Raw genomic sequence first — 8,228 nt, forward strand, 5'->3', positions numbered from 1 at the left:
ATATATATATATATATATATATATATATATATATATATGATTTGTGTATGTTGAGCCTTCCTTGAATTCCTGGAATGAAATCAACCTAGTAATCTCATATAAAGTTCTTAATGTGTTGTTAAATTTGCTTTGCAAGTATTTTGTTGAGAATATTTGTACCCATATCCATCAGGGAAGTTGTCTAGAATGTTTGTTGTTGTTTGACTTTATTTAATTTTGAGACGATGATAGTAAGTGCTTGGGTAGTAGAATAAGTTTGGTAGACTTCTTTCCATTCCTATTTCATAGAATAATTTGAGAAACATTCTTGTTAACTCATCACAGACACTCTTTACATCAACCTTAACTACAGAACAGAAGGATAAATGGTCAGTGGTATATTATTGTCAGTGAGTTAAAGGAGAAAGAAAAGGCAGAAAGGGAGAGGTCTGACCTTTGGGCAGGGCTATATTTATTCAGGGAAACACGGTGGTGATTAGGCTACCTTATTTTTTGCCTATGTGGATCAATATGTCCCTTGCCATGTGGAATGATGAGCTAATGTCTACACTATGCAGATGGAGGAGGAAAATTCCCATAGGAAGAAGCTGGCTGTAGCCTTTATAGTGGTGAAAATGACCCCTGTTGTCTTCAAGGGAAGCTGGGAAGTATAGTCTTTCAACGGGAAACTATCCATCAATCACAAGAGCATGAGAGAGCATGATTCATAGAGGAATACATGAACGAAGAAAGGGAAAGTAAGACAGAATCACACATGTCCAACTCAGAGATTAGTCAGCCCCTAGCATGAATAGATGAGAAGACAAGGCTAAGCAAGAACACAATCAACATGGAAACAGCCAATGTTAATAAGTGTGCTCTGTTCCTTGTTACTTACATGCGCATTTACATGTGTGTTTCACAGGAGGCAATGGAAGTTCCCTCTAGCCTAAACATGCTTAACTTGCATATGTGTAACTGTTCATTCTAATCTGTCCAACGGTGATAGGGTTAGAGTTGATTATTATTATTATTATTATTATTATTATTATTATTATTATTAAAACCTTTAAGCCTTTCTCAATAATAATCTTAAATGTAAATGTTCTTAAAACTGTAATAAAAAAGGGCAGACTAGATTCTCTGAGTAAAAAGCAAGAGCCAACTAAACTACAGAAAAGGACATAAGAGAAAAAAGAATCTAGGCCAAATTAAAAAAAAAAAAAAAACTTGGATGGAATGGAGAGGTGGAATGTTGGAAAGAAGAAAAGAGGAAGATATTGAAAAGCACAATTAAGAAAATGTGTAAACAAAATTGTATAAACATAAGAGGAATGGGATCTATAAGCTGTTTTTTAAATGATATAAAAATAGGACAGAAGAATACAGCTAAAGAGAGAATAAATAAGGACGAGAGAAAAATGCCAGCAATGAATAAACTCTTAATTCTAAAAATAACACACTGGAGCAGCCTTGGAGTTCTTTAACTCATAGCCTTGTGGGTAAAAGAGGTGTGAACCAAACTTGGAGATACTGTTTTATCTTGTTTAAATGGGTGCTGAGCCCAGGGTGCTTGAGTGCTAATTGCTTACAGAGTTCAAATCTCTACAGTTGCTTCCCTTCACTGTATACCAGGACTCACTTCTGGAGTTTGCAGTCTGCCGACCAGGCATGTTGTCGTATCCTCTAGAACAGATGGTTCATACGTCTTGAGGAAGGGGTAATGTTTAAAGCTGAATGTGCCAAGGTATGGGATATACAGGTAGAGAATGGAGATACATTGCCAGAGATTCATCTTGGTGCTTTTGGATTCTGCTCAGTATTGAAAACCCCACAGGTTGGAGTGGGTTCCAGGGAGTGTCCATTGTATTTAAACTTTTAGGTTCTTAGCCTTGTTTGTAGTGGCAAAACAGAACTTACTGTGAAGCGTGACTTTGAGGCTGTCTTCTCACTCACTGCTGTGTGTCTGTAGCATAGGCTATCTCGCTCTGCTGATTGCCCAGCTCTTAGCCAAGGAGCACAGAGCCACTGTCTTCCCTTCACCACTGCAGCCTCCTGCCTTTTGAGCTTCTCACTGTGTGCAGCTAAGCCCTTCCCCACCCTGCCCCCATCGTATCTCATGCAGATGTCTCCCACTAGGACTTGTGGCAGATTGATCCCAGGCTTTCTTATATTTATACAATTTTGTTTACACATTTTCTTTATTGTACTTTTTAATATCTTCTGCCTTTCTTCTTTCCAACATTCTACCTATCTTCTGTTCATGTCTCTTTATTTTTTTTTTTTAATTTGACCTAGATTCTTATTACCAAGTCTCAAGTACAATGGCTTCATAAAGAGCAGGTACCCTCTCAATGTAGTGACCAAGTACAGTCTTCTGAGACATGGGACATGACAAGATGGGATTCCTGGCCACTGCAGATGTGTGGGCACTGCCACACCAGATTCCCCAGATGGACTGAAGTTTGTGAGAACTGTCGCTCATCCTGTGGGTCTGTGCTTGCATGAGACTCCGTCTCTGCACGTCCCTTCTAGGAAGCTGTAGAGCAGTAGCCATATTGGTTGAGGCATTGAGGCTTTGGCTCTGTCTGCCCCGTTAGGACACTACAAATCCGAAACCATGTATGTAAAAGCACATTTTGCTGGGTAGCTCTTCTGTTTTTTAATATTTTCATTTACCCCATCACCTTGGTAAACTTCTGATGTTCTTCCTCTCTGTGGAATAGAGGCTGGTTTTTGTTATCTTCATTCTCTGCTATTACACAGAAAGGCAATTCTCAATTTGCCATCTTTGACTATTTGATGATGATGACAACAATGGCCAAGACAATGACAATGATGACGAAGATGATGATGAAAGTTTCTCTGACTCAAAAAAAAAAAGATGAAGTTTCTTTTAGTTTTTAAGTAGGCCTTCCCATTTTTTATTATAGTAAAAACATAAAACATAAAACACAGCATCAGGTTTTTGGAGACAGCATCTCCCTTTGTAACCCTGGCTGTCCTGGAACTTTCTGTGTAGATCAGGCTGGCCTTAGGAAATCTTCCTACCTTTGTCTTCTGAGTGCTGGGATTAAAGGGACAGACTATAAGACACAGCATCATAATAAAACTTTAAATGTGCATTGTTGTTGACTATAGGTGCACTACAAGGAAGAGAACTATTGATCTTCCCAATTTTTTATGTTCAAGAATATGTATTCAGGTTTATACACATAGATATATATTGCATATTTTGTATGTTTATGTGTGTATCTATTTGCGTACATTTGACATATCTATCTAGAGATATGCCACTGCCTGCCGAGAGAGAACTAGAGTTGCTGTTTGCCACTCTAGTCATCTATAATGCTGAATATATATGTGAAATAAAATGCTCCTTATCTTGCCACTTATTAACAAATTAACTAGAATCAAATGGGACCAAAGATGTATTTTAAATCTTTTCATGCTCAACATATTTAAGGAAAATACTTCAGCTTCAAAGAAAGGAAGAAAAGCCCAGCACTTGGCAATAATTATATATTAGCTTTCCCTGTAGGAACCATTTATATTTAAATTTCACGTTGCATTTGAATTCTGTGTTTCTAAGTATCAAATGAATGCAGCTCAGGGTTTGGTTTTTCGAGTATTATGCATCTTCATGTTTGAAGACATGCGCTGTGGTTTGAGGAGTTTATGACACATGTCAACACGTCTCCTCATTCAACAGCGGTTTGTGATATTTTGCCATTGTTATGTAAATCCTGTGGTTTTCTGGAGATGCAGGGCATGCGTGGTTCATCTTGATTGGTGGCTTGTGAGGTCAGAACTGTTCCATTAATCCAAGTAAATGGATTCATATGAACTTTTGCGTTTATTTTTTTTCTTCAGTTTGGCTTTCCTGACATAAGATGTAGAACAGTAATTAGTTGTTCCAGGATGTGCATTTTAGGATCATTGCCTCCACGGATGGAAGCCCTATGACATTTGGCTGAAGACCAGTTGTGCAACCTCTGTGGAATGCTCTCTGTCTTACATTGGGATGTGTAGGAAAGGGATCGTTGCATCTCAAAATGTAGATTTCCTACATTTCCTAGTCTTACCTCAAACCCCAGGCCAGATGAACTATGATAAAATAACCAACAGAGCATTAAGTCACATTGTCTGGTTTGATATTCTGTTTTTGAAAAATATTAGACATGAACAGTATTTTGGTGAGGAAGTTCCTTTGGCACAGAATATGATTGGCGTGTTTCAGTAAGAACCCATTGCTTAGTCCTCAAATGGTTTTATTTATTTAACAGGAAATATTACTAAGAAGAAAAATATATGCAACCCCAATGCACAATCGCAACTTTGTCTTTTATTTTGATGATGGGGATTTTCTCTTGTGACTTATATCATTACTCTTTGCGAAGTGATGTATTATCCAAATGTGACAGTGCGGTGCTCAAGCAGCACTTATTCTGGGTTTATACATTTAATTTTTCTCTCCAGCATTCATTCATCTCTACCTCCTCTGTTCCATTCAATTCATTATTACTCTTCCACCCCATATACTCACTAACTGTTTTTGTCTGCTTGCTTCCTCTTGGTCAGTGTTTGTATCCTTTCACTCTATAATACAACATCTAATGCAATGAAAGTATTCTGCTTGTAATTGCATGGACTTCATACGTGAAATGGCTCTACAGTCTGGTATTATGAAGTCTTTTAGCCTCTTTTCACAGTGCCTTTTCAATGCATTTACCATTCCTTTTCATTTTCCTCTAAGGTCTTATTTCCTACGAAAGGCACCTTTTTGCCGAGGTCTATCTGCAGTAGATGTGAAACAAACATAAAAATACCCCAGTGATCATTACTTTCCATCTGCTTATTCTATCTTTCTGTGTTTCCATCACCCTGGGTTGAATGGATCAGAGAAGGAAAATGCTTTCAGACTTTCATTTGTGGCATATATGTTTTGCTAAAAGTGGCAAGAAAATATCTATCTAGCCAACTGTTTGGATTATCCCTGAGATAACCTATCAAAAATATTTCTTGAGGGAATCATGCTCTAGTGCTGTAAAGACTGGGATGATGGAAACTGCATCCTCTACTAGTGGCAGGTCTAAGCTCTTAGCAGGTGTATTAGTCAGGGTTCTCTAGAGTCACAGAACTTATGAATAGTCTCTATTAGTAAAGGAATTTATTGATGACTTATAGTCTGCAGCCCAAATCCCAACAATGGTTTAGTCGTAGCTGTGAATGGAAGTTCAAGGATCTAGCAGTTACTCAGTCTCACAGGGCAAGGAGGCAAAGGAGCAAGAGCAAGACTCCCTTCTTCCAATGTCCTTATATTGTTTCCAGCAGAAGGAGTAGCCTGATTAAAGGTGTCTTCCACTACAACTTTAATCCCAGATGAAAGGTGTAGCCCAGATTAAAGGTGTGTTCTACCACTTCTTTAATCCTGGATGACCTTGAACTTGGAGATTTAATCTTCTGGAATCCATAGCCACTATGCCTCAAGATCTCCATACCAAGATCCAGATCAGAAACTTCTATCTCTAAGCCTCCAGATAAGGGTCACTGGTGAGCCTTCCAATTCTGGATTGTAGTTCATTCCAAATATAGTCAAGTTGACAACCAGGAATAGCTACCACAGCAGGCAATGGCCATATCGAATTTACTTTACATTCAATTCTATCCTTTAAAGCAAAAGTGTGCATTGGAGGCAGCCTGGAAACTGAGCAAATGAGTAAGTTCATGGACTATCAAACTATTGTTACTAAGTAACTAATAAATGAAGCTGGCCACGTTGCATATATATTTTTTTAATCAAGAAAATGTTACCTGCCTCTATATAAGACATATTCTCATAATCTAGTCAGTGAGAACTAAAATTTCCATGTGGCTGCTAACATTGTTCAATAAAGTAAAGTTTTTATTAGCTTAAGGCAGATATACAGGATGCTAGAACATGGACATGGGGAAATGTCTTTACAAACCATGACAATCAGGTCTGCTTTGGGCAATGTAAGCAGTAAAACTGGAAAATATTTGAACGACAGCCAGAGAACAAGAGGTAGGGTAAACATTGTGGGTGGTATTTATTTTCCCTTGAAGTGGTTACTAATTACATACAATGAAGACCCTGGGACAGTGGGGAACAACTTTGAATTTAACTTAAAACTACCACATGACACATGGTACCACAGGCTAGTGCAATGAAAATGTATTTAGTTGTTTTCCAGAAAGCATTTATTTATACAGGGCATCTTCCAATCATGTAAGATTGTTTAGAATGGTTTTATAGAAATATTCAGAGCTATTGTTCAATCAATGAAGTTTCTGCTTTCATTTTTTATGAATTATTGATGACAGTCTCTAGAAATGTTAGCATTAGGCTTTTCTAATTTTGAAATTGCCCAGAATTCAAACTTCTCTAATTTAGTAAATTGATGAAAGAAAAAAATGCATATTTTCAACTCTAGTAGACTTCAATGAGAATTCTAAACTGGGTTCAAGCTAGAGTTTAAAAATGTGGAATGTAAATAAATTAATTAAATGTAAAAATAATTAATTAAAAATAAAAAAGGTATCATTTCTAAAGCTATATCGTAGCTTTAAGAAAATTGTTACAGGTAGCTCTTCAAAATAATATAGTAGTCCTTGCTTGAATGACAGCATCTCCGTGGTCAGTAGTAATTGTTCCACTTCGTACACTCCTCTTCCTGCTTTTAAGCCCTTCTACTGCTAATGTTTTGAGGGAATCCTGTGTATCAGCAGTTGTGTATGGGATGTCATAGAATGAGTTAATTGCAGTGTCTTACCATGCCTAATTTGCAAACAGGATACTAGATGGGGATACACACGGTGCACATGTACTCGTGTTTCTCTCAGTACAACACATAAATTACATAATGGGAATAGGGACCTGGAGCTGGACAGAGGAAAACTATTGTAGTCAATGAAGTTATATGAGACATGTTTTGTAATAAGCATAAGTGAGCAGTGATGGACTTCTGTTTCATTTGATGACATGCCTGGTGAGCTCATGGTGAATTACTGACTGAACACACATAGTATAGCCACATACTGTCATGTGAAGCTCAGCTACTTGTGTTTCAATTAGTGAAGAAAATTATAGGAAGGATTTTAGTGGGATTCAACATTGTCTGGGTAAGTAGAGTCTCTCTTGTCAGTCCTAAAGACAGATGTGAGCCAGGTGGTAGTTCAGGCCTATAATAACAGCTCTTGGAAGGCTGAGACAATGATAGTGAGACCTGGCTCAAAACCAAGAAAATGTGCTATGTTCAGTGTAGTCTTATTCAGGAAATTTGATTCAATATAGTGACTGATGATACCTTATTGTGTTTACATATAAAAAGTTCTCTAGGTTACAAATCCAGACACACGGTGGTGGCTGTGATACTCCCACAGTTCATTCAGGGCTACACTTAACATGTATGTTTCTCTGTTGATACTTTGTATTTTCATAAACTATTTTGAAATAAGCAAATAGAGTGAGGAAAGACTTTGGGATTAGTGACTTGGAGGAACAACTTGAAAATGTTTAGATATGGATTGCATATCATCATTGTTATATGTGTAGGTTTCTCAGAAAAAATAGTCTATTGAAGAGGTTGGTTTTTGTGCCTAGATTTCATTGACACCAAAGCAACAATCTTATACAAGCCCTTTGGAAATGAATTATGGTTCACAAGTCAACTTAATATTGGCTAAACATTCCATATTGTTTTAATAAAAGCCTTTGTGAGAGCCTTTGAAAAATCACTTTAGTTGTATAAATAGTTTGGTCAAAACTATACAGATAGTTTATCATTTTGATAAACAGTTTGTTTTTCATATGTTTTCATTTCAAACTGTTGTCCCATAAATTTAAACTAACTGCCAGTAAATAGGTTTGTATGCATAAAAGCTATTTTTTAACCAAACAGTACCTATTCTGCTTAGCAATATTGTTGAAGTTTGTTTCTTCTTTCCAATAAGCTGCAATAGGGAGGGGAGATCAAGGCATCCCTAGTGTCACGTTAACTACCTTCTCACATAAACCTGCTATATTTGGAGCAGGATGGGAAATTGGGGTAGGGAGGAAGGCTTTCATCCTCTTTTTATATATATATATTTTTTATTATATCTTTTCCTCAATTACATTTCCAATGCTATCCCAAAAGTTCCCCATACCTCCCCCCCACTTCCCTACCCACCCATTCCCATTTTTTTGGCCCTGGCATTCCCCTGTACTGGGGCATATAAAGTTTGCA

Source organism: Mus caroli, chromosome 3 (genome assembly GCF_900094665.2).
Source record: "Mus caroli chromosome 3, CAROLI_EIJ_v1.1, whole genome shotgun sequence".
In the NCBI taxonomy this organism is placed as follows: Eukaryota; Metazoa; Chordata; class Mammalia; order Rodentia; family Muridae; genus Mus; species Mus caroli.